Raw genomic sequence first — 21,989 nt, 5'->3', positions numbered from 1 at the left:
GTACCTCCTTTCAGCACGGCGACGTATTGTACGAAGCCTTTCCAATTCAATGTCATTCTCTGTACGCTTTTTCGAATGTGTGAAGCAACGCGTGCAATCTTGCATTGCGTCTGCAATTATATCTTCTAATCTGCGTGCGATATGTTTCTTGCAGATGTCTTCTACTCGATCTTGAAAGATTGACCAATCGATTTGGCGAGATACGTCCGGTAATGTGGCGTCTAGACCATTGATTCTCACATAGGTCGGAATGTGATCACTTCCATGGGTTTCAATATCTGTGAACCACTGCACGCTCGAAGTCAGGCAACGTGACACCAAAGTCAAGTCAAGGCAGCTACTGTACGTTGTTCGTCGCAGAAATGTCGGACTTCCGTCATTTAGAAGACACAGGTTGTGGCCTGATGCAAAGGATATTAGTGACCTGCCCCTCGAATTTATCCTGGAGCTTCCCCATATATGGTGGTGAGCGTTGAAGTCCCCAGTTATTATCCAAGGACCGGGAGTAGTAGCCATAATATCTTCTAGTCTTTTGCTGTCAAACTGACTTGTTGGGGATAGGTAGACGCCAATAATAGTAAAAGACAGTCTCTTCTTTTTCACACTAACACAGACGTATTGGTTACCGTCGTGTGGCGCTACGGGTTGCGAAAAATACGTTAGGTCCTTGCGAATGTAAACCAGAACCTTACTACTACGGACACACGTTGTTGAAACAAAAGGTTCATATCCTGATAGTCTTATGGAAGCGGATAAGTTCGGTTCACAGATCACCAGTATAGGAAAGTGGTAGTCAAACACGAACTGTCGAAAATCCGAAATACGTGACCTTAGGCCTCTCGCATTCCATTGGAATATGGAGGCACTTCTGACATCATCCCGGAACGATCGCTGTTGCTGTCGATGAGCCATGGTTCTGCTGTAGAAGTTCTCAAGCACTGGACTTCTGAAGGCTCGCTAGCACCGGATTGATGGCATCCAGCACTTGCAACGCACTTCGAGCTGTTGGTGTCTGTATCTTGTCCAGAAGAACACGAATAGCACTCACCAGAGAGCTGATCATGCCAACAATTTGTTGATCTTGGTCCGTCAGTTTATCAGGAACAGTCGAAGTGTCCCTTGCCGTAGAAGTTTGATTTCGCTCAGTAGCAGCATGTAGCCTCGGGAGTGCAGGCCACGCGTCAGCAGCAGGGCTGGTGGTTGCATCTTTGTCCTTTGATCCGACTGCGTTGGGCCTGGGTGGAAGAGTGGGTGGCAGTGCAAGTGGCTGGCGCTCTGCAGAGGCTTTGGAGGTTCGTGATCGACGTCGGCGACGCGATTGTCGCCGCCTAATAGATATAGCTGCTTCGCGGTGAGACGAGTGGTCTCTAACCATTTTCTTCAATATTGCCATTTCCTTGCGAATAAAAGGGCATTCCTTCGAGGAGGCATCGTGAGGGCCGCTGCAGTTTGTGCACTTCAGCACACTGGCTTCGCACGTGTTGGTGGTGTGGGGCCCAGTGCAGCGAGAACAGACGGTAGTGTTCTTGCACACGCTACTCACATGCCCAAACTTCATGCACTTCCAGCACTGCAGTGGTTTTGGTATGAAGGGGCGAACTGCGTGTCGGAAATGACCCACTTTTACATGCGAAGGTAGGGATTCGCCTTTAAATATGATTTTGACACACCGCGACGTGCCGAGACGAAACGCGTTTGTGATGATGGTGTTTTCCGTAGCTGGCTTGATTAAGATTGACAGATCGGAGTCGACGATGGTCTCATCAACATCGTAAATTACGCCACTACTGATTTGTTTGCCCAGCGGAATATGAGGGCGGACTTTCATCCCGTCAAGTTCCGTGACATTGCGCAAAGAATCCAACCCAGCCGCGTGTTCTACGTCAATCGCTAGGACGTTCTTACGGGTATTCACTCTGATGTCTTTGATTTCATTCGGAACCAGTGCCTCTAGATGTGAAGACACGGCTTGCCTGTTGAGGCGTCTCAGGTTGTCTGTAGCGAGAACTGGCGTGAACAGGATGGTGAGCTCCTCGGTATTCCGCGAAGATCTCACGGTGGACTCACTCGAATTCGAGGATGCGCTGAGAAACCTTCGTTTTGCTTTACGGCTCCGCACCAGCTCGAAGGCTTCGTCACTAGAATCTTCACCGCTGACATAGTACTGCATGGTGTCGTCGCTGTCAGTGTCGCTCTCGGTGCCGTTGCGCTTCCTGGAGGCAGCCGCCGCGGGCACTGCCGACTCCGGCGGACGCGCGTGAGACTCCATCTCCATCGCAGGTAAGGAGGAAATAGCAGTTCACTGGCAAAGTCTAAAAAATCCACAAAATAAGTAGAGCTGGAAGACTCGGCGTTCTGCCTGAAAGGCACTTCGTCTTCTTCTCAACAATGCGAAGAGCAACGTAAGTAATAAATCAGCTGCATGACAGCATAGGCTTCTACTGTGAGCAAGTTCCCAGACGTCTAGCTTATAAGTAGTTTCACTTAAAAAACCTGGCACATACTCAGTCTTGAAGCGCATTTCAAATCAGGAGGACTTTAAAATTCTTGCGACACATTTCAGGCATCCTAATTCCTATCAGTGCGTTTACATTTGATGCATTATCGCGGCATGCACTATTGTGCACACTAGCGCCTGAAACCCATAAAAGCTGCCCGTCTTTCGAGCCTTGCTTCTCTGAACCATTCCCCGTTCAATAGCGATTCCCCGCACGTGAAACTGTTATGTTCAAGTCATTAATGCTCTACGTCAACATATAGACGCCTTTCAGCTGCCAAATACAGCAGTTGTACGTTGCCGATAAGCATTTTTTATTTCGTTATGCAACGCAGGGTAGCCTACCGGAGCTACCTCTGGTTAACCTCCCTGCCTTTCTATGCATGATTTCTATGTCTTTTTATGCGACGAGGAAGGAAACACATGTATGAAAGGTGCATAACGCCGATATATATAATTCACACATTACCAGATTGTAGTGATAGTGACGAACCAAATACTCAAAGAACTGCGAGAAAAGAAGCTAAAGGTAAGTTTAGGGAAAGGAGATCCAGTTTCGGCGTCCGTAGCTAGTTCGCTGCCTGCAGTTCACGGGGTCAGTATAGGATTTTAGAAGGGGTATAATACACCTGCCTGTTTGTAACTTTTATGCTATCTTCGGCTGGTCGTTTCTGAGCGCTCTGGAGCGCCCTCGCGAGCGGCGTTGTCTTCGGCTGGTTGAAAGAGGGAGCGCGCCCTGCGTTCGGCTGGTTCTTCTTGATTGCTCTCCTCCATCTTGGAGCGCTCTGAGGCGCTCCGATCCCTGTCGTCGGAGCAGTCATCGAGATTGAAACGTTATCGCAGCGCCGCGTCGCTGCTGTTGGCGATGGCCCACCGTAACCTTGGCAACCTAGGCCACTGCATGCTGGCGTCTCGACGAACGCTCGTCCCGCCGGCACGTCCGCCGGTTTTTCTGGCAGCGCCGGGAGCTTTGGATAGGCGAATCAACGGACGTTGGCAGTAGTCACGTGGTTTCGCATCGGCAATTTCATCCTTCGAGAGCGAGTCACACGTTCGGCTTGCGCGCTTGTCCTCTACCTTTGAGCTCGGGAAACGCCCGATCTACTCGACTCTGCTTCGGGGCATACAGGCGACCAGTCGAAGATACCATTAGTGTATTGAACGTAATACACCCCATACCCCATACCCATACCCATACCGGTCTTTTTCTTCTTTTGCGTGGCCGAACTGGCGGCGAAGAAGGTCGCTGATACAGGTTGCCGGTCTTCATGTAGCGCTTATCGCTTATCTTCTCCCGTCGGCTTGCCACCCTCGATCGCCAGTTTCGTGATACGTGTGCCGTAGGCTGGCGTGGCCCTACTCGGTACAAATCATGAAGATGCGAAAATGTGAAGCCGAGAAGGTTTACAAGGCCTTTGGAAAAACGGAAGACGTATGAAACGTTGCATCAGACAGGATACCGAAGTCGGGCCATCACATTCCTGGCGCTGGTCTGTGGTGTCTAAACTCGGGGCGGCAAAGGAGTACCGCTAGGTTCTTTCGTTTCCCCAAAGCGACAGGTAAGCACATTTCACTCGACAGCATAAATTCCGATATTGAGCCACAGTTCTTGGTGCAAAATCTGGTGTTTCACATGTTATTGTCTGTTCTGTGTTCCTGCAGAGTTGTGCTTCTTACTGTCATCTGATTTATTTTGCGCAGATATGATTTATTTGCTCTATTGACTGACTGGTTATGTTTGACGTCGCGGAAGAATTAGAGATACCGCAATAGAAGGCTTTGTGATGCTATCGGCTTCCTGGGATTACTTAACGTGCGCTCAAATCTTTTTGCGCACCTTCTGTCGCTTTGGTGATTGCTCTGGGTTTTTACCACCTGTATGTCACTAGTTCAACACTTTGAAAAGTTTGAAACAGTAAACGCAGTTGTTATTCAGGTATAAACAAACGCCAAAAGGTAGTTTCACTTCCACATTCGTGTTTTGCTAATTGCATTTCGTGCACCATCTGTATGCTATTTGTGGAACGCTAGTTAGTCAGAACAATACCATGTCCTTCACTTTGTTTTTAGTCTTGACTGCGTATGTCCAGACAACAGCTAGTGTATATATTAGTTGAGTTACAATGCTTTTTTGTCTACATGGATGTGTCTGAGGATTCGTTTCAGCATGTTTTCATTTTTCTTCTTGTGCTGGCATAGCCACTGCTGTATGCTGCGTGTGCCATGATACAGGCGAAATAATAACACGCTGATTTTGCTGGCTGGCGCTTCTCCGCACTCACATCTGTTCTGTATGTAACATTTACAAGCTGTGACACAAGAATGATTACGAATGCTGCGGGTGAAGTTAGTCATTCTCTGTTGTTACTTGGCGCTAATAAAAAGCTGGAAGTTCAGCTATCACTCGTGCCTAATTTTGATTGATTGGATGATGAATTAATAGGGTGCTGCAGCTCAAGGCTTTGCACGCCCGTTATTTTTTTTAGTAACGGTTACCACCTGCTGGAAAGTCTGACTACAACATTTATAAAGTTATGACGCACGACAAAGAAACAACCAGAAAGAAAGAGCTCTGTTGTTTTACTACGAAAACTTGCTTTTTACTAGTTTGTTGGGGCCGGTAATCGGCCTTCAATGTCGAATTCTAATGTGACCATGACGTAATTTCCCTGCATCGCTGTGGTGTCATTTAGAACAAGTTCAGAAAAGCGTCAATATAAACACTACAAAAGAGACCGCACTGACAAGCCCACTAGGCTTTGAAAAGTATTACGTCAGCAGCGCTTTTTTGTTTGTGATATATCACTTCAATTCCGGTAACCGACGGGAGAGCACCGCTGGCGCTGCCTCGTGTTGTCACCAGGGCAATTCCAATGTCCAATGGACATAAGAGGTCCCTGCATTCTGCTAATGCCGCGGCCACACTAACTGAAAACCACTCGTTTGACGCATCTCGGGCCAAAACGGGCCATTATCTACGCCACAGCTGCACTGACGTGATAGCCCAGCTAACCACTTGAATTATGGCTATGGTGGTCATTATCTGTCGTTATGGTCGAGTTCAGTCATCTATATAGTTTCTGGCGGCACCAAGACGGGTAACCGTCGTCTGCGAGCTCGGAATCGCGGGAACGTCCCTGGATTTGGCAAGTGTACGTATCGCTTTTCCAAGTTTTACATTCTCAACTTCTACGTTCCCAACTTTAACAAAAGTTGGGTTTTGTCTAAAGTGACGTTGCACGAGCACTAGTGGCGCCGTCGCATCCAATTTCTATTGCACATCGCATCTATGCAAACGGCAGTAGCGCGCTAGGAAGGAGAATCGAAGTAAAGCGACAGGAAAAGGTAGTTCGAGAGGGGAGCAAGTCATCTCACGCGGTGCATGCAAACGGTGGCGTATCGCATAGAGGGCGAGAAGAAAAATAAGATAACTGCCACCGTGTTCTCTGCTCCCCCCTTCCTCCACCCTCACTGGCGGAATGCAGCTTCTAGCTTTTATGCGATGAAGGCGAATGAGTCGCATGCATGTAAACGTTGTCGCCTAGCATTATCGTGATGCTTTAACAAATGTGATACGTTATACTGTTGCGTTCATGTAAACGTTATACTGTCGCGGTCATGTCATAAGACGGAAGGTTGGAACAGCCAACCGCGCAATGCGTGCAGCATCGACCCACAAATTGCTTTCAAAGGACCAAGTATTCGTACAGACGTGTCAAGCGTAGCCTTATTGATTCAACATAGCATCACGGCACGCAATATCAGCAGTCAGCATCTTCAGTATTAACTACAGTGGTTGGTAGCTAGTTAATGTGTTTGGTAAAGTGGGTGAATTGTACGTTCTAAAGGACATCCGTAGACGCTCGACCACGCTCGGAAAGCGTTGTTACAGCTTCTCGCGTACATATAAAGCAAACGTTCCGAGAGAAGTCGTCAGCTTTCATGTCCCTCGTTCTGGACCGCAAATTGCGATTAACCACTTCCTAGCGCTGCTCTCCTAGCACTGATCAAAGGTCCATTACAATGGTTCCTGCTGCACGCTAGCGTGGTAGTTGTTCATAGGAGCAGCCTCTAAATGAAAATAGACAATCTACTCAGCTTGCGGCAACACTTCTTCCAGGTAAGCTACTTATGAAGAGACCTTACATGTCTAAAATAGAACTGTTTCAATATCGCTTTCGCAAGAGCTCTTCCGTGCAGCATTCAAGTGTTTACGGAACACTCGACCGAAATCAAGTTCAAAGTAGCAGAAAAATTGCAACTGGCTCTAACCGAGCACCAATCGTGCTTTGTTCAATCAAACAACAAGCTTAGTACAAGTAATTAGGTCTTCATTGGGCTATATAGTAATGGTTGCCTTTCCATTTTAATTCATAGCCATGGTGGTGGTGGTGATAAACTTTATTGAAAGGGGGAAGGGTAAAGAGGGACGTGGCTGAGCGTTAGGGCTCAAGTAAGGCCCTGGGCCTGCTTGGCCTTTTCCGCCCAGTCCACCAGTTCCAATTGTCGGTCGACGTCCCCGGAACTGAGCCAGGCTGTCCAGTCAGTCTCGCTGCTGACGGGGGGATGAGAGAACGGGAGCGAGGTGCATTCCCACATTATGTGTGTGAGTGTTCCTGTTTCTGAACAGAGCCTACATTTGTCGCTTTCCCTGCCCCCTGTGATTTTGTTTATGTATTTTGGGTGTGGGTATGTATTTGTCTGAAGACGCCGAAACGCGACCGCTTGCGTTTTGTCGAGTTGCTTGGCTGGTGGTGGGAGCGCGCGACGCCTCAAGCGATACCGATGGGCTATTTCATAATAAGTCTCGCAGAATTCCTCGTGTGTCTCTTCCTCATTCACGCCGTCCGCATCCGCGGACGAGGCTCGGCGCGCGAGATCTCGAGCCAAACTGTGAGCCGACGCGTTGCCGGGCACAGCCGCGTGAGCGGGGGTCCACACGAGGGTTTTCAAGCCGCTTAGGGGACGTCGTGTGAGGACATGGTACGCCTGTTTGCAAATTCTACCACGGACGAAATTGCCGATGGCCTGCTTGCTGTCGCTGATGACGGTATTTGCGTCCGCATGCATGGCCATGGCAATCGCGGTTTCCTCCGCTTCCACCACTCGGCCAGCCGTGATTGTTGTATGTTCCAGCAGTCCTCCGTTGTGATCAGCTACCACCGCAGTCATGAGGTCGCCGCGAGGGTGTCTGGCTGCGTCTGTGTAGACCACTCCATCTTGCGAGCCATAGCGTCGCCAAATGGCTTCACTACGGGCCTGCCGACGGCCCTGATGGAACTCGGGGTCCATGTTGCGGGGTAGAGGTGGGGCATAAATATGCCCCCTCACCTTTCGCGGAATCGTAACGTACTCTGTAATTTCGGGGATAGCCTCGACACTGAGCTTCCGGAGGACTGTGCGGCCAGCCGGGGTTAGCGAGAGACGACGGACTTGGGCTGTGTGGTGAGCGTCCAAGAGCTCCTCGATCGTGTTATGCATGCCTAAGGCCTCTAGCCTTGCGGGGGCCGCGTGGTCCGGAAGGCCCAAGGCTGCCTTTGTGCTTCGTCGGATCATGGTGTTTAATTTGGCTAAATCTGTGACTGTGAGTTTGACATATGGTGTCGAGTACATGGTTCTGCTGGTTATGTATGCCTGCACAAGTCGAAGCAGATCGCCCTCGCCCATGCCGTGGTGCCGATTAGCCACCCGGCGAATGAGCTGTAGTGTGTAGTTGGTCGCCCTCTGGAGTTTCTTTAACATGAGCCCGCAGCGCAGCGTGTTCTGAAAGTCTAGCCCCAATATTTTGATACTGGGGCGCTCCGGGATGATAAGTTCTCCGACTTTAAGCTCAAGGAAGCGCCTTCTCCGTGGTAATCCCCTGGGACAGCTACTCCTGCTGGGCTTGATCAGGAGGTATTCGGATTTTTCCGGTGAGCACGCCAGGCCCCTTGACTCCGCATAAGCTTGTACGACGTCGATGCCGCGTTGCATGATCTCTTGAAGAGCTTGTGGATCATCCGCCGCTGCCCATAACGTCACGTCGTCAGCGTAAAGGCTGTGATGAAGCCCAGGGATAGAGCACAGCTGTTCCGGGAGCCCGCGCATCGCCGCGTTAAAGAGAAAAGGGGAGATGACTGATCCCTGCGGCGTGCCTCGGCTCCCCAGCTCTATAAATTCAGTTTCATGTTCGCCGACTTTGATCCGGCACTTCCGGTCGGTGAGAAAGTCTCGGACGTATTGGTACGCTCGGTTTCCGACACCCAGTTGGGTCAGGCCCTCGAGCACCGCTGCGTGGGCGACATTGTCGAAGGCCTTCTTCAGGTCGAGGCCCAGGAGGCACCGGAATCGGCGAGCGTCCGCCGGACTTTCGGGTTGCATCACCTGCCTTTTTACCTGAAGGAGCACATCTTGGGAGGACAGGTGTGGCCTGAAACCAAACATAGAGTGGGGTAACTCGTCCCCATCTTCTACGTGTTCATTGAGACGGTCTAGGACCACGTGCTCCATCAGTTTGCCGACGCATGATGTCAGTGAAATCGGCCTGAGGTTGTCCGCATTGAGTGGTTTGCCTGGTTTTGGTATAAAGACGATCGTTGACGTCTTCCACTCTTCCGGGATGGCGCCCGTCCTCCAGCATTCGTTCATGAACTCTGTGAGCTTCTCCATTGCGGCCTCGTCCAGGTTGCGTAGCATCTTGTTGGTAACGCGGTCCGCACCCGGCGCCGAGTTCGTCCGCAGCTTGTAGGCGGCTGCCGACACCTCAGCGAACGTAATGTCTTCGTCTATGTGCGCGTTCGGCCGGCCCTGGTAGGCCGCAGGTAACGGTGTCTTGAGTTGCGGGCCGATGTACTTGTCTCGCATCGCTGCCAGGAACGTCCCCGGGTCCTGAGCATGCCTGTGGATTAACTTGGCCATGTTTCTTCTGCCTTCGACCCTGGTGGTGTCCGGATCCAGGAGGTGGCGTAGGAGGTGCCACGTCCGGGCTGAGCTGAGGCGTCCCCTCATGCGATCACATATTTGGTACCATTGCTGCCGGGTGACCTCGGTCGCGTGATCGGAGATCTCTGCGTCGAGTCTAGTGATTCTTTCTTTTAGGGCTTGGTTATCTTTCCCCTGCTGTTGCCAACGCTGGAGCATGCTCGATCTTGCCTGCCACATGTGGAGCAGCCTGCTGTCGACGTTGGTGGTTTCCGGGGCGTCCTCCGGGTCAAGATGTTCCGTATGCTCTTCCACGTCGGCCAGTAGTTGGCTCGTCCAGGATGAGATATTGGCGATGGACCCCTCATTGGCTCGCGTTCTTCTGGACTCGCGGAATTTGTCCCAGTTAGTAACCGAGAAGCGATGCTTCCGCCGACGCTTGCCGCGTGCATAGATTTCCGTGTGAAGGATGCAGTGGTCGCTTCCCAGAGTTTCGCCGGTGTTCGTCCATGCGTAGTCTTGCGAGTGGACGACGAACGTCAGGTCAGGGTTAGTGTCTACCTGACCTCGGCTGCCGATTCTGGTGCGGGTGGTAGTATCGTTGATTAGCGTGAGGCCCAGCTCTTGCGCGGCTTCTGCTAGATGTCTACCCTTGCGGGTGTCGCCCAGGTATCCCCACAGAGTATGACCGGCGTTGAAGTCCCCAACGATGAGCAGGGGGCAGTCGCGGCTGACTTTGAGGGCCGAGCGAAAAATCGCATCGAGCTTCGGGTCTGCATGCGGGGCGACGTATACGTTGAGGATGAATAGGCTGGGATCTGACGTGCGCGTTGGGATGATCTCCACGAAAACGTGCGGGATGCCTGAGGGGGGAGAAGTTTCGATGTCGTGGATCGCCGTCACCTGTTCTCGGCGAACGAGCGTAGTGACTTTCTTGGAGTTGTTACGGCAATGGAAAGCCCGGTAAGAGGAGAGGCCGGCTTCCATGTTGACTTCTTGTAGCGCTATGATATCAGGTTTGTATGATTCTTGCTGTGCCGTGTTATTAACATGCTGGTGAAGGTTGGCCTTCTTCTTTTTGAATCCGCGGCAGTTCCACTGCCAAACGTGATAGGTGCTATTGGTTGTTACAGCCATGTTGAATGTTGGGGAGTGTGTGGACGGCCAGGTCCAGGCGGGATGGGCGGAGGACCGCCGCTGCGCTGACGGGTGCCACCTGAGGAACGACCGCGGGGTGAGGGAGAGTCTGCTCCGGCTGGACGGGCGCTAATTTTGGGATGTATTGTGCGATTTGTGCGACCTGTGCGGCTAGCGTGTTGTGGTTCTGTTCGAGTGCCGTCATGCGGTTCTCTAACTGCTGGAAGCGTTCAAAAATCGCAGGAAGGATGGCGTCCATGGCCGCCTTGACCGCGCGTTCAACGTGTTGCTCTACGCGTTTCATTAGGTCTGCGTCCTCAATTGGGGCTGTAGTGGGCTGTAGTGGGAACATGGCTGTAGTAGCCATGTTCACTTAAGGAGCTACACTAACGTCCAACTTCTTATCCGTTACTGCAACTTGTGCCTTTTCCTCAAGCTCCTCAACCTTGTACTACTCGACCGTATTCATTTGGGTTAACTAAATCGGTGGATTGCAGCGCCACCTACAACCTTGCGATACATCGACAAGGATCTTTTACGAGAAAATCTTGAACTCGCTCAATTTTTCGACGTATTTTATGTCATTTTCTTCTGAAATGCTGGGGGCCACCGAAAGTGGAAAAAAAAAAAGCAGTCGCAGCAATAATCACAGTGAAGGAACTAGGATAATAAAAATATTTACATCGCTTCACACAAAGAGCGTTTGATGCAGGTATAACATAATAAATACATTACTAATAATTTTAATACAATAATATAGTGCAAACATATAAACATCAAACGTGCACAGATGGAAATAGATGCAGATTAGGAATTGTCTCCTGAAATGGACACTGCGCCCACCCGATTGAACAGGAGAGAAACAAGAGGAAGAAAAGAGTATTTGGAGCCATGATATAGATCGCGGGTCGGCCCGGTGTTGCACTACCTTCGGGATCGGTCCGCGGTTTTTAGTCTACAGCCATCGATCCGCTGGCAACTAGCCATATACAGCTTCACTGTAAAAAGTGAAATAGTCGCATGGCACAGGGAGTAGGACAACAGACGAGACTCAAGTTCTGTGGTACTTGAATATAATCCGAGCAGACTTCGTGCCTCGATCTTGAGTTGAATCATGACCTGCAGGAAATAAAAATGGCCGTGCGCTCCTTAAGAAAGTTTAAACTGCTGGAATTTGCTCAGCAGTACACATCGACAACTGATAAAAGTTGGGGCACTTCGAAAGCAAGTGCTGAAGCGTTTCCTGCATATAATAGGTAGAATTAAACTAAGTAAGAAAATATAAGGGAAACTAGTAGCATAGTTCTAATCCATCATACTAAGGTTATGGTGCGTGACAAATGCACAGCGTAGCGTTTGACTGAGTGCAGTGCTTAATCTATGCGAAATTATCATTTCCGCGTCGTGCATACGTAGGCTGTCTGGCACAAATTACAGGCTCATACTTGTCTCAAAGATATCGAGTGTCACCGGCGATTGGAGATATTTAACAGAAGAAGTACGTTTCGTGGCCTTCTTAATTTTCGTTTTTGCTCTGCTGTAGATGCCCACTTTTGTAAGCGTTTATTGTGTGCTACTATCAATGTTGCAGAACTGCCTCGTCTCTATAAGGGAACTAAAGGTCATGCGACGCAGTTAGTTCCGCTGTGTTTAGCGCGCAAAGTCCACAAGTATTGCGAACTTCAGTGCAACTGATTTGGTGAAAGCAGCCATTTGGTACGCGCAAAATATTCATATCTATATACTTTGTCATTTCTTTTTGTATTTGTGTTTGTTTATGCTCATCGTTGGTATAGCTTAATGTATACTAGCGCGTGGAGGTAGGACGATAAGCAATGGAAAAGGTGTATTGAGCGCAAGGATCTCTTATCGTTACTACGAATGCGTTGGCGTTAAGTTCGCTGTTCTTCACGCACAAATGAATTACAAGAAAAACGACAACAGCTTCATTTTTTTTCCTTCGTCTACAGGAAGTATCCATTCACTGAAGCGTATCTGCGAGACGGGTGACAAAGAAGAGAAATTGAATAGTGTAGTATAAGAAACATCGAGTTGGCTCGGTAGAAACCCTACAAATGCTCACTGTTGATGTAAATTCCATTGGATATTATGGTCACTTTTCGTTTGAGTTTCAGACAAGTCTTTTTCATTGAAAGAGTAAAATGACATGCGCAGAATTATTTTATGTCGCGTGTAAACAAGACAGATTTAATGTCAAATCTCTCGGCTGCACGACCATGGCATGTTGGCTCGTGCACCGCAGAACCGAAATTTAATAAAGTTTTCTCATCTCCCAGCAACTTTTCTCACTGTTACGACATGATTACAACTTTCGACCATGTTACAGAAGACATGGGCAGCCGCAAGTATACTTATGAGATCTAACTGCAAAATACATTTAAAGAGAAAGAAATTAAATTAAAGGAAGTGAAAGTAAAGAAGTTGGTTACGTACATTGTGGTGCCTAATTTCAGAAGTGTGCCCTGTACACAGCATGATTCAATTAAAAAGCGAAGCACAAATTAAACCAAGTCGTACTTCGCCTGACGGCTGCCCAGGCTACCTCCGCTGGTGGCCCACGTAACAAAAAATGACGAATCCAGATTACTGAACAGAGCACCTAAACGGGAAGCCAACTGCGCTCTGACAGCGAAGAATCTGACTATATATCAGTTGTTTAGAGACACACACACTCTCTCTCTCTCTCTTTCTGTGTGTGTGTGTGTTGTGAAGCGAACAGAACTAAAATTCGTTTCATTGCATTCTCCTAAGAACAATACCAAGCAATTAAGACCGGCGCCCATCATATTTCTTTGCTCTAAGATGTTTTCTAGATTCTTAATTGAAGCGTTGCTTATGAGGCGACAGGCACTTTAGCGTGGGGTGTCTACGGCACCGCGGGCCCTCCATTGTGATGTAAATTACGCACGTGCGGCGCCCATAGTCCAATAAGCCTACTCGAACAATGCTATAGCGAGAAAGAAATTTGTCTTGCTAGACAAAGCAGAGAAGGGGGTGGGTTATAGGGGTGGTCTGTCTGGCACAGGCGACTTCCTTAACCGTGTCTTTTGGCCCTGGCAAGTTTTCATGTGGTTGCGCAGAATTTGTATCTACGGTTAGGGGCTCACTTCTTCCGCCTCACCCCACCCGCCTCTCTGCTCAAGGGACAATATACAGGAGGAGGGAAAGAAAGGGAGGGAGGGTGTATGAGAGCTTTTTCTTTTGGCTTACTGTTCTGGTGTCAGAACGTTACTGGAAACACGGAGACTACACAGTGGCCAAAAAAAAAAAAAAATCAATTCCTCACTTTGCATTGTGTGCTTTATTAAAAGGGCTGTTTGCAATGACGTACCGGTAATTCTGCTCTCACCGTAGTTTTAAAAAGTAGGATATTTTTCTTGAATGTTTTTACCTGACTCACTTCTGAAGACGACGCTTGTTATTGCACCTCATATAGATATACATGCCGTAGCAGTTAGAGTGGACAAACAGCTGGGAAGGGGGATGCGGTACCAGTCCCAGCAGCAACTAGTTTTGTCTTCACTTCAATTTTATTTGATTGTTTTAAATCCCAAATTTAGTAAATACAAAATCGAGTGCCCTCTGTTCCCTCCAATTAGCTATTCAGTTTAATAAACACAAATTAAAAAAAATTCCATCGTTTGGTCAGCGGCACCAATGGCTGGTTTCGTCGCCTGCAGCAATGTTCGCTGCTAAATGCATGCATAAATAAAGCATTTTTGAAGTATTCATGTTAACCTACACCTAGACAGTGTATTCTTATTCCGCTTCAGGTTGCCTAATCAAAACATCATTCTAGAAACTGAGGCAAGCCGGAGAGGTTTCTGTCCTCCATTAAAAATATCATCTTGTAATTACAAATACAATATAAATAATGTGAAATAAAATAAAACGATAACATTCGTTTATTCATATATAAATTTTCTGCTTTTTTTTTCTTCTCTCGTTTCACAGCGAATCTAAGTGGGAACTGTAATGTATCATGCATCTCAGGCTTGCACCTAAGGACCTGCATCAAAAGACATCCCGGCTAGGGTAAATAACACGAACCAAGAGGCGTGGAACTCGAAAGTTAAACTCCATGCACTTCTGTAAGCACAGCATAACCACACGAAGAATAAAAGAAGAAGAACAGTGAATGCTTCCTAAAATTTCAAGGCAGAAAATACGCAACGCAGCTGAAAAGGAGCAAGAGAAGCGAGGGATGCACAGACAAATGCTTCGCAAATCGATCGCATTTGTTCTTCGGCGGCCGGTTTCATCGCTATGACGGTGATTATACTCGAAACTTCGCTGGTACACGCTACGCATATTGGCCCGGCAAATGCCGCTGTTCCTCGCCTTCGACGACGACGACGACGACTACAACAACAACAACGATAACAACTACGACGACGACGACAACGACAAAAACAACAACAATGACGACGACGATGACTACAAAAACAACTCCGGAGAGCGGGATTTTCGAATGACTTCTGAAGTTCGCGCGTGGTTGGCGACGCGGCCAAAGCCAGTGGCTGCTGCTTCTATGCCTTTGTGCGGCCAAATTTCACGCCCTCTTTTACGGCTTTGTGGGGTTTAGCTAGTTTTTTTCGCGCTTCAAAGCTCCCCACTCTCACAAACTGCAGAACGCCCCATTAACGGCGGTCAGAGTCAGTGCGTTTGCTTTCTTTATTTTCTCTTTGTAGAACAAACAAGAGCACACACCGTGGCGTAAGACTTCAACGTACAATCACACAGAAAAGGGAAAAAAATGTATTGCCACATAAAACATGTATGATAACCCCAGGGAGTCTTCGGACTTTCGAAAGCTTACTGGACTTGCGAAAAAAAAGTAATAAGTGAAAAACTACAGATCTGCTAGCTTACTGGATTGCTTATGCTCAAGTCAGCACTTAAGCAGAAACACAGTCAGCGGAGTGAAAGCCTGCCAGAAAGCTCCCGCAGCTTGTCCAGCTGTTTCTCCCGCAAGGATACGTTAGGCCGAAAGTTACGGTGGTTCACCGCCAAGAGCGCGTCTTGGCTTGCTGCCGTGGTCTCTCTGTAGAAGAATGGTGGTATGAATGCAGACAAGAAAACAGCCCTTACGGCTCATGTTACGGCGAATTAAAAAAAAAGCGAAGCGTCTCTTAAAGCGGGCGCATTTATTTTTACTTTACGAATACTTGATAGTAAATTGCCGACGTTAGGATCATGTAGCACACTGATCATATGTAAACATTTAGCCATGAAGCCGGACAGACGTATACGGCTACAAAATCGGGAACATAGTTATTGTAGAAAATAATTATGGTTAAAATAAAACCAACAAGACCAAGTGCGAAAGCTGGGTGGCGTGCGCGTATGTTTATTCGAACAGGTTTTCTACGAGTCGGTGATTAAGCAACGTTAGATAAACTCAGTACACAACATCTGGTTACCTTCTTCTGGGTAAGGTTCCTGTCCCGTGCATTGGGGTCATGTTGAAGATCCCCTGATGGTCCAACTTAATCTGGAGTCCCCCCACTACGGTGTGCCTCATAATCAAGTCGTGGTTTTGGCACGTAAAACCCCAGAATTCAATTCAATTCTTCTGGAAAAGGAAATTAACAGTTTATTGAGGTGCCGTAATAAGAAACAACACAATAGTCCAGCTCCCCTATCACTGGAGCGACGTTGTCCGTGCCAGTTATTTAGTCTTCACTGACAACTTCTCCTAAGCTCAGCGCGCGAAGTTGAAAAGGCGCTGCCATCCGAGGCCATGCCTTTTCTCTTCTCTAATTGTTTCTTTCCGCATAGTCCGTGTGACTTTGCATTCAGCTCTTCTTTTTACAGGTCCCGTACGTTTAATTGAAGGGTTATATCTAGTCTCGTGCAGTTCTTCATAACAACTGCAGTGCCTTAAAGCTCTTCTTTTTCTTCACAGACACGTTTCTAGGTTTTCAGTGTGGCGGTATACCGAAGCAAGATTCAGAAAACGTCGCCTGATTATGATACTGCAAATTATAAATGGAATACCGGTACCTTAAGGCAGCCCTTCAGTGTTAGAGAGAGAGATATATGATGATGATAATGATGTCTGCGTGAACAGCGTCGCTGTGGAACCTAACTCATCATACGAGAGCAACTAAACTGAACAAAGAACAAGTGAATGCTGGTTCCGGCGTCGTTAGGGAAGCATTTCACTCTACTATTAATGCACATAGCATTCCACTGCAATTTTGTTGCCATTCTTTGCGACGCGAGTGATCCGAACATAAGAAAGGCAGCTTCTTCCAGGTGTGATAAATGGGCATGGTATTTGTTCCTAAATAAATAAAAAAAACATTCTTCGCTTACCGACAAGAAAAAAGAAAGAAACACTGCACTGATTAAAACTAGATTATACATAGTTCTTTGTTCTATGTTGAGTGAAGGGAAGGAGCTAAAATATAACCTCGTCCTTGTAACTCCTGGCGTGGTATGCGGCAGTGTCGGTATCAGTCGAATTAGGATGAGTGTGTTGCAGCAAACCACGAACCCGGAACGAGCTAACGAGCTATTTGTTATAATGAACACTAGCAGCTTGAGCTGCCCGGTTTACCAGAAAAACACGTTTTCTTGGACCAACACCATACGTGCGGGCGATTGTTGGAACGTAAGATTTTATGCCAGTTCTGGCAAATATCCGAATTTCCTACCTTCGCAAACTGTTATCTTCCAATTGAAGGTGTTGCTGTTTTCGACAGTTGGACAGACAATTGGACTTTGCGGTTTTCTGTTCTAGTTCGGGCTCGTTTAACCATTCGTAGGTGTAATGCCAGAAACTTGAAGCAATTTACTGTGTCCTAGGAATGTTATTGAACGGGGCTGCTTCGTAGTGGAACTGCCGCTAATGCAAACACTTCTCCCGCTCTAAACTGGTTGGCTATAATGCGGCTCCATTACACAAGTATTTATACATTGTGAAAAGGGGGAAGTGAACAACAATACGTAATGCAGGGAAGCATGGGAGGACGCACGCAAGATGACCGCAACTTGTGGAATAATCGCATCGTCCTTGAAGAGCAAAACAGCGCTTGCAAAGATGGAAAATTGGATATCCGTCATAGCCGGGGTCGTTGCGCCATCTGTTCGGAATGCGGACAGTTACAGAACGTGTCGAGATCAGGAGACGCCACTAGCTTCGGCGCAAATTTTCAGATGCGCGGTTGCAATCATATGCGACGCTGAACATTGATCCTTTTAAATCGCATTTGAACTGTTGTAAATTTTCCTTTTTTTCCAGCAACAATAGAACTGTATAACACACTTTGAGGCAGCTTTCAAAGGATGCGTTCGTAACATAACTACGTGGTTATGCAACCTGCAAGTTTCGTTTTTTCTATGATGCTTTCCGAATCGCAATCTTCCGGTATCTTTACCTTTTATATGTGTGATGTGTACGCAGTACGTTTATGATGGTAGCCAACTTACATGAGTTTTATATCATCTCTCATATGTATGTATGTATGTACTTGTTACTGTACCCATTCCTGCGACGTCGCAGTTTGACGGCAGTATGTGTAAATTAAAGGTTCACCTCTCAGCAATGTTAATGCGAAAAAGCGCAGTAAAAGGCAAACAATTGTATATATATATATATATATATATATATATATATATATATATATATAACGAGAAGAAAGGGGGTTAACCGAGGGGCCCGATTTTTATTAGTCATATCATAAGAAGCCAACAAACACTGACACCAAGGACAACATAGCGGAAGTTACTTGTGCTTAATAAATGAAATAAAGAAACGATAAAGTAATGGAAATTAAAGTGGATGAAAAAACAACTTGCCGCAGGTGGGAACCGAACCCACAACCTTCGCATTTCGCGTGCGATGCTCTACCAATTGAGCTACCGCGGCGCCGTTTTCCCATCCACTTTTCTTGGGTGTTTATGTGTCCTAGTAGTCTTTCGCCTGCGGCAAAAAAGACGTTCCACGTCTGCCGCCAAGGTCTGTGTGTGGTGGCGCTGGCTAACACTCCCAGGGTTCTACTAGGATACTACTATATACTACTATACAGTAAAAGCTCGTTAATTCGAACCGCAAGGGGAAGCCGCTTCAGTTCGAATTAACGAAAGTTCGAACTAACGAAAGTGAAGGAGAGCAACAGTACACTGCGATTTGGAAGCAGTAGGGCATGTCAGAAATTTGGCGTGTCAGAAAGTGATGGCGTGTGCCGCCGGCACACGCCATCTTCAAGTCGAAGCTCTGGGTCCGACTGTGCCACACCGCCGATGTCCACCGAAACGAACGTTAGCCGAGGCTTAACACTATCACAATGATTCGCGACGGCCGATACCTCCTAAGCTGAAAACAGAGGTGCACAACCGGTGAAGACTGCCGAGACAAAGACGCCGAACATGTGAAGGTGGCGAAGGCCCTGATTCGTTGGCTCTTGATTGCAAGCGCAGCTGCGACGTACTTGATTCGCTGTGTTTTGGCGCTTGCCGTGCCATCTCCGCACAACATTAGCAGCTGTACAAGATTTGCAAAGCCTCCGAGATTTACAACGGGCAAGAAGTCTTGGAGGTTACGTAGAACGGAGAGGCGGCAGCCGCCACTGCCTTCTGGCTGACCCCGCGTCGGTTAGATTTTTTTCCGATTTTGCCTTCTCTCGCCGTTCTCTCCGTTTCGGAGGCAATACAGCCTTGTGTGTAGGCAGTAGGCGCTTTTCTCTGGCCGTGTGCCAGGTGAGCGTAGTTCGAATTATCCGTGAGGGAACCTTCTCGCGTTCGAATTAACGGACTTTTTTATACAGAGACTTCTGTGGAGCTTGGCCGGACCAAATCGTACAGTTCGAATTATCCGTAAATTCGAATTATTGAAGTTCGAATTAACGAGCTTTCACTGTGTATATATATATATATATATATATATATATATATATATATATATATATATATATATATATATATATATATATATATATATATATATATATATATATATATATATATAATGTAGCGTGATTCGCAGAGCTTCGTAATCTTCAATTTCTACACTCTGCGTTGGAAAGCAACCTAGCAACTTTTCAAATGCAGTTCGAACTCTGGTATTCAAAGACAAAACTTTGTGCGAAACATCATACAGCTTCTCAGAAAAATTTTGGAGCAGAAGTTAAGCAAACTGGCGGCATTCCGTCAGACTGTCTCTTACCGAAGCCTACGAATCACCCACAATTCTCTACGCAAGATCACCTTTTCTTCAATTTTAAACTGTTAACCATACTTCAGCTATATATGTGCTAAGCTATTACATGGATAGTCAAAGCACGTTTTATAGTGACCGAGAAAACGAAGTTAGCATTAACGTGCGTTTCCACCCACGTTGTTTGGATTTCATTTTTTAAAAATCAATATGGGAAAGGAAATAAGATAAAGACGGCATCATAGCGAGCCGCAGAGAGAGAAGGACGATGGCATTATGCAATCGCTCAACGCATTGAACTCGTTTCAAGAGTAAAAGGGAAAATAAAAACACGGACACATTGTATTTTTTGGCTGCTGAAACAAATGACTGCGGGCAATCAAACATTTTTGCCCTGCCTGCTTTATATAACTCGAAGCAGGTTTCGCAGACGTGGCGTCCCAGGCGTCCTAACTGTTCCTAATACAACCGAGCGTTGGGTTTAAACTCCCGTACAATTCCAGTTTCAGGTTGTCTGAGCCTGTGAGACGAAATCAAAAGAGAAACAGCGAGGGCGAACGTGCATGAACGAAAACACCAGAGGACACAAAAAGAAAGCACGATGAGAATGCCTGTATAATCTCTTTACGTGTCAGTGAGAACGACAACGACATGAAGCTCAGCTGAAAAAAAAAAAAGAACAGTCACGGGCTTGTAGCATTTTGCTTGGACACGAACTCCCATTTAGCTTGAAGTGCTTTGCGCTGATCGGTTACGACTGCGTTCGTCGGTGCGGTTGAAAATGTTAAAGTAACGTGGTCAAAAGAACACCAAAACCGCGGATGTATGCACCGGATGTCTGCAGGCGGAAACCAACAGTCACTATCTGTTGCCGCAGGTAGGCGTCCTTGAAGGCAGCTCACCCGCCGTGGTTGCTCAGTGGCTATGGTGTTGGGCTGCTGAGCACGGAGGTCGCGAGATCGAATCCCGGCCATGGCGGCCGCATTTCGATGGGGGCGAAATGCGAAAACAGCCGTGTATTTCGATTTAGGTGCATGTTAAAGATCCCCAGGTGGTCGAAATTTCCGGGATCCTCCACTACGGCGTGCCTCATAATCAGAAAGTGGTTTTGGCATGTAAAACCCTATAATTTAATTTTTTTGAAGGCAGCTCATCGCTCGCGCTGTTTGTTGGCGGTTGACATTAAAATTGTTGTTCAACCTTGGTGGTGCAATCAGTGTGCTATTCATTACGGAACATTGCGCAAAACTGCGTACATTTCCATCAAGATGATTAAGAGGAGGCTTTAGCTCGGCAGCTCTAATCGCATCTAAATTCATGGGAAAGGAGAAAACGTTTTTCTCGGTAACCACTGTGCCAAATTTGATGTGGTTTGTTGCATATAAAACAAAATGTTTAAATCACGTTCCCAGTTATTTTAGAATTTTTATTTACATCGTCAATTCTTGAGGGAAGATTGGAAAAACACGCGCATTTTCAGAAAACGGAACTGTGAAGTTTACAACCCTAACTCGAAATCGCGATTCGGTGATTTGCATCTAATAGTACCTCTAAAGAGGAAAAAAAATTAAACATTATTGATGGGTCTCAAATAAGCCACTAATGTGTGAGGAGAAGGTGTGCGAAACCCCTGTAAACAATGTCATAAATTCATGTAAGGTATAGGTTGACATATCAAATTTTTCCGCTTTGTATGGTCTAACGGATACCGTTCACAGAAATGCGACGTCTATTTTGGCGTATGGCTACACTTTTTTTTTAATTTAGTACATTTCTTCTTCAAAGTTACCCATTGTTGAAAGTTTTTTTTTACTCATTTTACGTCATCAACCAATATTCCGCTTCCAGATATACCGCTTCCAACAGTCGCTGGCATATAACATTTTTTTCTGAAGTACAACAAATTTTATTAAAATCGGCCCAGTTACTATTTCAGAAAATCGTTTCTGTGGGTCACATGCATTTGAATAGGTGGCATTAGAGTTGGGCCCGAGCTAAAGCATCATCTTAAAAACCCGTGGAAAGAAACCACTGGCGTTGATTGTTCACGTGAGCTTATAGCCGAAAGCTTGGAAGAAGCTCTTCACTTTATTCAAGGAATGGTGCGCTCGACGATATATAATTGTTGTAGTGAGGAAGTTTACGCAGTATTTGTTGTTTCATTGCGTTATTCTTTAAAGAACAGAGCCGTTAGCCAGCACATCTCTAGCACTTGTATAGACAGACAGCACGTGGGTCTCAACAATCGATGACAGTTTGCGTTCGGCGACG

General features: G+C 47.0%; 1 protein-coding gene and 1 non-coding gene across 2 annotated transcripts in view; one reads left to right on the top strand and one right to left on the bottom strand.

Moving 5' to 3' along the window:
* The first annotated feature begins 3,830 nt into the window (after positions 1-3,830).
* The window catches only part of LOC135920245 (protein eva-1 homolog C-like), a 671,604-nt gene continuing 653,445 nt past the window's right edge, over positions 3,831-21,989 (top strand). The window contains exon 1 of the mRNA XM_065454419.2: positions 3,831-4,056. The gene's annotated coding sequence lies outside the window, so the exon portion shown is untranslated. The remainder of the gene's footprint in view (positions 4,057-21,989) is intronic.
* TRNAS-CGA (transfer RNA serine (anticodon CGA)) lies at positions 18,359-18,431 on the bottom strand. The gene has a single exon. It is a non-coding gene; the product is annotated as a tRNA-Ser (tRNA).

Source organism: Dermacentor albipictus, chromosome 5 (assembly GCF_038994185.2).
Source record: "Dermacentor albipictus isolate Rhodes 1998 colony chromosome 5, USDA_Dalb.pri_finalv2, whole genome shotgun sequence".
Lineage (NCBI taxonomy): Eukaryota > Metazoa > Arthropoda > Arachnida > Ixodida > Ixodidae > Dermacentor > Dermacentor albipictus.
This window is presented reverse-complemented; position numbering and strand designations above follow the sequence as displayed.